Source organism: Lutra lutra, chromosome 18 (genome assembly GCF_902655055.1).
Source record: "Lutra lutra chromosome 18, mLutLut1.2, whole genome shotgun sequence".
Lineage (NCBI taxonomy): Eukaryota > Metazoa > Chordata > Mammalia > Carnivora > Mustelidae > Lutra > Lutra lutra.
In genome coordinates this window covers 34,770,495-34,779,371 of record NC_062295.1, presented here as the reverse complement: position 1 = coordinate 34,779,371, position 8,877 = coordinate 34,770,495, and positions in this window count along the sequence as shown.

Sequence of the window (8,877 nt, the reverse complement as noted above, 5' to 3'; positions counted from 1 at the left end):
GCTTTTTATAACCACTGGGTGCTGTGAAGGATGAGTTACCGTACACCTCAGGAGATCCCAGGTGGCAAAAAGTCAGGCTCAGTGACGACAGAAAGACCAGCTATTCTTGTAGGCTGAGCTTAAAATAAGCTCTCAATCAATATTTTGGGCTTAAAACCTATTCTTTCATATTTGTCAAAAATATATCCTGTTCCCAGTATAGCACTCTTTTTTAGGAGTAGGTCTAGGTGCCAGCACTCAGCACACCTTGGGTGATTTATCTCAGCAATATCATTCAATTGATATTTTTAATCTCCACTTATAAGAAAACCGAGTCCCCAAAAGGCTGAGTAACCCAGTGAACCTGCTAGGGAGCGTTGGGAGTTCTGACCTCAGAATCATGTTCTCTCTACAGTGATCCCACTGCGACCGTGCTGTTCGTTATAATCGTCATCGCCAACACTGAACGGACACTTCCTATGTGCTGGGCCATGTGTTCAACAACTGAGCCTTGGTAATGCAATGTAATAATAGTAAGAAGTGAATTATGAACTCATTTGATCCTCATTGCAACCCTAGGAGGCCAACACTAATTTTATCCCCATTTTAAAGATGAGGACAATTAAGGTCCAGGTGGTTAAGGAAATGTTTGAAAATGTAGGTTGTATTATCATTCCGGTGTGGTGAGGCCAGCCGATCAGGACACAATTGCCATTGAAGAGATAGTTTGTCACTCGAAGTTCCCAAGAGGTAGGGGTATGCCACGCTACGCCCCCTCGCCACACCGCCACGCCACGCCCCCAGGCTAAGCCCGACACGCCCGTCACTTCACGTCACGTCACGTCACGTCACGTTACGTCACGTCCCACCCCCCCATGCCACGTCACGCGCCCACGCCACGCCCCCCACGCCACGCCACGGCCCTCCTGTTACACAGGGAAGTACCCGCATCAGTCAGGACGCAGAGAGAGGGGAAGACATGGATGAGAGACATGACTGTGGTCTGCGCAGGAAGGCAGGCTTAGGACTGGCTAGTTTGAATAATTGCGGAGGGCCCTGGAATGTAGGGGGCTGTCACTAGCTGTCTGGCAATTAGGGCAGGGGCTAGTGGCCCAGAGGGTGAGAGCCTGATAGAAAAGGGGGTTGAAGGTATGAACTCCAGATTGGCTGGTCTGCGGGTAAACGACACACTTGCAAGGTGAGCGTTTTATTTACTGGGTCTAGGAATTGGCTAGCCCTGGGAGGAGACGTCTCTCTGGGGTCAGGAGGTCCAGATGTCAAAACGTCAGCAACACGTGGTTCCCCCAGGTCACCCAGAACAGGCCTGGAAACTTAGGGCAGCTTGTTCCAGAGCCCTTGCTCCTAGCCACTCTATAAGGAGATTTCCTCTCTGTGGCAAATACTTGCGAATACAGCATGGGAAGAACTCAGGGTAGTTACGACAAACACCAATGTTGAATGAGGTGAGCCCAGGCGGAGGCAGCAGGTGGGACCAGGCAGGAGCCAGGAAGGCTGTTGGGGGCTTTCTTCAGCTAGATCTAGAGTCCCTGAGAGGGTGTTGTGAGCTGGTATCCCTGTTGATTCTATTGCCATTTCCATTTGGGAGAAAACCAGCGCCACCTGACAGAAACTTGACTCTTACCCCCATTGCAAAGAGCCCAGATTGGATCCAGCGGTCCCCACTGCATGGCTGGGCCACGTCCTGATTGTGTTCTGACACAGGAGTGCCACCACCCTGCATCCAGATTATTGAGATAATACGCCTTATTTGGGTTAGGCAGCTGGAAGCGGAGGCACAGCCTGGACGGAAATAGCAACATCTGTTGGAAACTCCCAGGAGAAAAATTCTCCTTTTGTTGTATATTAAGTCATTAAAACACACAAAGAAGAAAAAGGGACATTAATTTCCCCACCATATGCAGACAGTATTTTAATGCAAAGGTACCAAGGGAAGTACTGCCTGCTTCAGGCTGACAGTCTGTGGGAGGAGAGTCAGTCCTGGAGTTGAGGGGGGATGGAGGGGTGACCCTTCACAGGAGCCAATCTGGCCCCTGCAGGGAGGCTCCAAGAAGCCTGGACCAGCTCTGCCCAATCCCATATTCCTAGTTTCTTTCTACTTCCCAGGGCTGAGCTTGGCTTCGAGCCCCAGGGACCACACAGGGGTCTTGGCCTCGTGCTTACATCCTCGTCCCAGATCCTTTTAGAGGCCATAGTGGGCACTCATTTCTGCTGAGCTGGACATCTGCCCATTGGGTTTGGATGCCCAGAACAGCTTCCCCAGGCCTTTCCAGGCCAAGGCAGACCTTGGCAAAGTCTATTTGCATCTTGTGCATAGACCCCCATGCAGCCACTGCCTTTCACGTGCCTGGGATGGCCCTCATGAGTGGATCAGAACCAACAGGGTTGGCGAGAATGTGGCAGCTTCCAGCTTCCCCAGAGTGGGAGAAGGGCAATGGTGGCAGCAGCCCACCAGGTCACAAACTGAGGTCAGTCCAAGACTCCCAGCTCTCCTGCAGGGAGCAGCTTCTCTGCAGAGACTCCAGAATCTTTGACCTCAGTAATGACATGGTTGACCCACCAAGGAAATGGAAATTTCCACCGCTAAAATTCTCTGGACACTCTGGTGGTGTTTTGTGGGTCAGAGTCCTTGGTTTTTGACAAATTGAAGTTCATTCTAATGTTGTTTTCCTGGGCCCAGTCCAAAGCCTCCTTGATGGGCAGCCTCAAAATTTTGTAACGCCATGGGGTTTGAGGGGGCCAGGTGTCAATTATTTTTGTTTGCTAGTAAGAAACTACAAAACCCAATAAATGGTATATGAAATAAGTAAGAAATGTTTTTAATTCATGAAGCAAGGGACGCCTGGGTGGCTCAGTTGGTTAAGCAGCTGCCTTCGGCTCAGGTCATGATCCCAGCGTCCTGGGATCGAGTCCCACATCGGGCTCCTTGCTCATCAGGGAGCCTGCTTCTCCCTCTGCCTGCCATTCTGTCTGCCTGTGCTTGCTCTCTCTCCCTCTCTCTCTCTGACAAATTAAAAAAAAAAATGTAATTCATGAAGCAAGGATCTGGGGAAGGCAATCCGCTAATGTAAACAGAAACCCAGGTTATTTCTACCCTCCTACTCTGCCATCCTTGGCATGGGGATTTGACCACGTGGCTACAGGATGGCTGCTCTGTTTCCAGGTATCATACCTGAGCTCCAGACAGAAAAAAGGACAAAATTTGAATTGCTGAATTAGCCCTAAGAGCTTCTGCCTGGTCCTTTTCGCTTACGTGTTGATGGCCAAAACTGGTCGCTTGGCCATTCTAGCTGCAAGGAAGTCTGACAAAATGAGTATTTTATCTTTCTATTCTCTTTAGAAGAGGGAACGCAAGTTAGGAATGGCATTGGGGTCCGATCCTGTATGGCTGTGGGAGGCAGGCAGATCTGGTAATATCACATAGAATGACCTTGCACAAAGTATTTATTTGAACTTCTGTTTATTCATTTGGAAAATGAGAACACCAACAGCAACCTTCTTCCCAGGGTTGCCATGTCTGGAATACAGTAAGTGTTTAATACATGGCAAATATTATTATAATTATTATAACGGGAAAGCAATATTTACGTAAAAGGCAGGCAACAGGCCCAGTTAATGTATTTCTGGAAAATTACTGAACTATCCCAAATTACACAGAAATATATTCCAGAAATCCCTGTAGAGGTAGCTTAAAGTTCTGTTTGAAGAGGCCTGAGGGGTGAGGGTGGAAACGGCTAACCTGCTTTCTTTCCTTCCCAGCCTGTAGGGAAACAGAGCCGGGAGGAAGCAGAGGGAGAGTGTGCCCAGCGGGCTCCCCTGGGCACAGCTACCAGCCTGCCTGGCCCATGCGGGACTCAGAACCAGACCACAAGACAGGCAGAGTGATGGAGTTGGGGTAACCCAGCAGTGTGCCCGACCCGCCCTTCTCCCTAGTAGAGCTGGGATCCTCCCCACCCCCGCTCCCACTTCCCGTGATACATTTTTTGCTCTGAACAAACAGATGAAAGATGAAAACAAGCTGGGGGTGGCTGGTCCTGCCAGTGGGAAGATCTCTGAGCAGGAAGTAGCAGTTGAACTGACTGCCCTTTGGACCTGTGGGCTGCCCCGGCTTCTGAGGTCCCGTGGGGTGAGAACTAGGGAATGAGAAGGGCAGGCCAGCAGAACTCCCACCCAGGAGAGCTCTGGCCTTTGCTTATCTGGCCCAGAGAGTCCCCAAGGGGTCAAGAGTGGGATAGTGGACAGGATCAACTTTTGGGACACCCAAGACCATTCTGGTTGGGGTTGCTCTCCTAGGAGCCCAGGCAGCCCCTGGTCCTGAGAAAGTGATGTGGACATGTCTTGGGGTTGTGTAGAGGCAACAGCTACAGTCCATGTGGGCCGAGTGGGTAAGCGCAGTATCTGGGACATAGTAGGCACTCCAGAAATGGGGTGGGAGATGCGAGGAGAGGCCAGCAGCCACACTTGGTTTAACAGGTCACCTGGCCTGACTCACTGTGATGAGTGGCTCTGTCTTGCAACCTCCTGGCTGGCCCACCTCCTCCAATGCTCCTTTGCAGCAGCAAGGCCTGGGAGGGACTAAATAGAGCATCCTGACTGGTGAGGTCATTCAGGCATATTGAGCATACATTAAGCACCATCTGTGTGCATGACCCTGGACCAGACAAGGTCACTGCCCAGCACTGGAGACTGCCAAGTGTCTATAGACAGCTCTTGGTTTTCATGTAAAATCTGCTGGTTTTTACCTCCAGCACATTCTGCTTAGAGATGACTCGTGGAGTTAGTCACTCAGAGAGACACAAAAGAAAAATTAAATTAGGAGTATTCATGTTATAATGGCAAATCCAAACAGACACCAAGCAGCTGGCTTTCAGGGGACTCAGCCTCCCTATGTGGCGTTGGATTTGGGAAAGAAGTCAGAGGCTGTTGCCTGACATATATGTCCTCCTTCTGGGGCCTGTGGGCTAAACTGGAATGGGGAATAGCTCATCCCCCAAGCAGCCCCTACCCACCCCCAGATCCTGACCTATAACGAGATTTGATTCATTTCTTTGAGCTTCTCGTTAACCTCCAAGGTCATTCCTGCCTCAGGGCCTTTGCACTTGCTTTGCCCTCAGCCAGAGAATGGATTCTTCCCCAGTTCTTCGCCAGGCCTTTTCTCACTTGAGCAGTCAGCGTAGATTTCAGTGTCCTAATGGAAGTGGTCACTCAGTCTCTCTCTGGTTTTCTTCTTTACCAGCACTTGCCTTGAAATGTCTCCTTCTTTTTTTTTTTTTTAAAGATTTTATTTATTCATTTGACAGATAGAGATCACAAGTAGGCAGAGAAGCAGGCAGAGAGAGAGGAGGAAGCAGGCTCCCCGCGGAACAGAGAGCCCGATGTGGGGCTCGATCCCAGGACCCTGAGATCATGACCTGAGCCAAAGGCCTTAACCCACTGAGCCACCCAGGCACCCCCAAATGTCTCCTTCTTAGCTGCTTACTTGTTTACTATCCTTCTCCTTTCACTAGGGGGCAGGTGTTAGACCTCAGTATGTAGGAAGGAATGCTGCACACAGTAGTGCTCAGTAAACTTTTTATTTTTTTAGATTTTGTTTATTTACTTGAGAGAGAGAGAGAGAGAGAACAAGCACAGAGGGAGAGGGAGAAGCAGACCCCTGCCAAACAGGGAGCCCAATGCGGGACTCCATCCCAGGACCCTGGGATCATGACCTGAGCTGAAGACAACCACTTAACCAACTGAGCCACCCAGGCACCCTGTGCTCAGTAAACATTACCAGGCAAATGAAAGGACCCCATTTAGCAGATGACATAATGGAGGCCCAGAGGCTAACAGAGTTGTCAACATCCACAAAATGGGTCAGCGCCAGGATTCAAATCCAGGTCTTGGATCTCCATGTCTTGTGCTCCATCTAGACCCACTCTCTCATGGAAGCTTCAGGTTTCTTCTTGCTTCTGTCATGACTTACAAAGTCTCCTGCATGCTGCTCCCTTGAGAACAGCAGTGACCTTAAGGCTAAGCATCCCACCTCCCTGAGAGGCATTTGGTGCTCTGACTGGGCCCAGGAGTTGGGCGGACTGGCTGCCAAACACAGCTCTACCACTTATAGCTGCTTGACCTTTACAAATGTCACTCATCGTCTTGTGCCTCAGTTTCCCCTATTCTACAGTTGGGTTGATGGTCATAAATGAAATCACACACAGAGCCTCGAGCAGCAACAAACAAATGATCTGTCCTCCCAGCCACCTTGCCTTGAAGGCCATGCAGCATCTCCCACCAACTCCCCAGCCCTCTCATGCCAGTGTTCACCTCGCTGCAGCACCCGGCACAGTCCCTGAAGTCAACCAACGAATGAACCACGTCTTCCTGATAGGAATGCCTTCTTGCCTTGGAAAATCCCTTTCCACACCGCTCCTCTGAGAAGCCTTCCTGCATTCCTGCAGAAAGACACCTGTTCCTTTGAGTCCCCGCACTGAGATAACACTGGCCCGACCACAAGGAGGCCAGATGGCAGGGAACCAACTCACAAGCCCCTTGGAGCCATTGTAGAAGCCAATCTTCTGGCCCTGGGCAAGACTTGCCACTGGGAGCTCCCTTGCAACCTCCCAAGATCCTAAGCCTGAACCACCCAGCAGCATCGCTCCCAAGGTCCCGAACCACAGAGAGCAAGATCGTTACTGCTCTCGTTTTTAAGGTAAGTGTTGAGATGACTTTTTAATGCAGCAATAGATAACTGACAGTGCATCTGAAAACCCCAGCAGGTAGCATTGCGCTCTGAAGGGCTAACTGTGAGGTGGTACTCCACACTGGGTTCTGGGGTCTGTCCATGGGATTAATTCCCATATCTCACTTTGCCACCCCATCCTTTTCCCTCCCAAGTAGACCACTTGTCCTACTTGTCCTCAAATTTTTGTCTCTGAGTCGCCTTCTAGAAGCCCCAACCCAAGAGACAGGGAATGTCAGATGCTCTACCATGCAGTCTGGCCTCCCCTCGGGGCATTACTGCTCTGGTAAGGGCCTGGTTGTGGCCTCCACATAGGGGAAGTCTGGGCACAGTGCATCCAGCCCCAGGGACCTGCTTCTCCTATGGGTCTCACACCCTCCCCCCAGAAAACTCACCTCCTCTGTCCTGAGTGGAAAAAATGCCTCCTGAATCCAAGCTGGTGTTGACACTCAAGGCCTGGGGATCCCAAGGGCATTCCAGACCCTTCCCTCTCCCCTCCTGCTCCCAGCATCCTGCCAAGAGTTCCCACCAGGGCTTCTCAAATCTGCCCTCCATCCCCACTCTGCAGCTGGACCAGATACAATCTCTCCACAGTGGTTTAGGTTTCAAATGTATGGAGGGGCTGTGATAAATCACTTTCAAATTGTTTTTTAAATGCACCTGAATGAATTCAAGTTGCTGTTTGTCCTGTACTGGTGTCTCCCTCTGCAGGATCTCAGAGCACCATGACCATCCTTGGCTATATGGATTTTTCTGACGTGACAAAGGGGTTCTCCCACTGAATAAGGTTGGGACCCCCTAGTGCCACACAGGCCATGAACCCAGGGTAGCAATATGGTGACAGCTTGGGCAGCGCTAGGTCAGGAGGGGAATTGGGAGGTGGGAAAGTCTACCTCACAGGCAATGTCCAGGTTTTCCTGAGACTCCGGATGGGGCTGAGTTTTGTTCTGAAGTTGAGGCCATTGAGGACTTGGTGGTAACTGCTTTGGCTGTCCCTGTGTCAGGACTCCCCCCAGTTCTGGTTGCTGGCTTTTCTGCTCTTGATTCGGGGAGCTGCTGCATCTGGAACCCAGTAGGCCTGCCATCTACAGTGGCATCTGTTTTAGACACTTGGTCCTACAAGGCTCCATGCACAGGGAGGATTTTGTCCTGTCTTTTGCTATTTTGATGCTTGGTCACTTGCTTGTCTGTGTCCCTATCCTGCCAACCCTGAGCCCCATGAGAGCTGAGACCTCATTATCCTGGTACTGAGTGCCTACCTGAGCCTGGACCATCAACATTGCCACCAGAACCATTGCACACATGCGTGATCCAAATTCTCCAGTAGCCACATTAAAATAGCAAATGCAACAGAGAAGATAAATATTAACACTATATTTTATTTAATATAAAATACCCAAAATGTTTGTCATTCTGGCACAGGATCAATATAAGACTTATTAATGAAATGTTGTACATTTACCACAGAGCTCAACTTTGACCCCTAAATGGACTTCATCAAACTTGCCATTGAAAAAGCTGATTCAAATATCCAAGTTGGTCCAAACATCCTTGAGAGTTTTCCAAAAATTGTGTCAAGCGTCTAACTTTAAAAGGTAAATGAATGGAAAACAAACAAAATGTTTAAATGAAATGTTCAGCCTCCTTGGTCACACTGGCACATTTCAAGTGCTCGGTAACCGCAGGGAACCACTGACCATTGTGCTGGACAGCTCAGGTAGAGAACATTCCACTGGACAGAGACTTGTGTTGCATGGAACAGATCCCAGTCTACATGTGCTTGGGGCAGGGCGCTGATTAACAATGAATTAGGACCCGTCTAGACACTGCCTCGGACACTTCCATCACCCCTGAGGGGCTTGGGGTGGAGGCACACACCCCACGTGACCCCCAAATGCACCCCCCACTCCCGAAACTCGTAATACCTTTGCAAAAACCCCAAACGTGATTCCACAAACAACATGGGCCAAAAAGCCCAGAATGAGAAGGCAGATTGATTCAATTTTCCCCCTAGACCTTTGTTTTCCAGATGGGGACTTGAAACCAAAAAATTTCAATAAGGTTTTCAGAGACAAATGCTTCCAAGAACATGTGGAAAAGCAAACTCTGAGACAAGCAAATCTTTAAATATTTCCCCGGGTGGGGCCCATCGAGTTCAT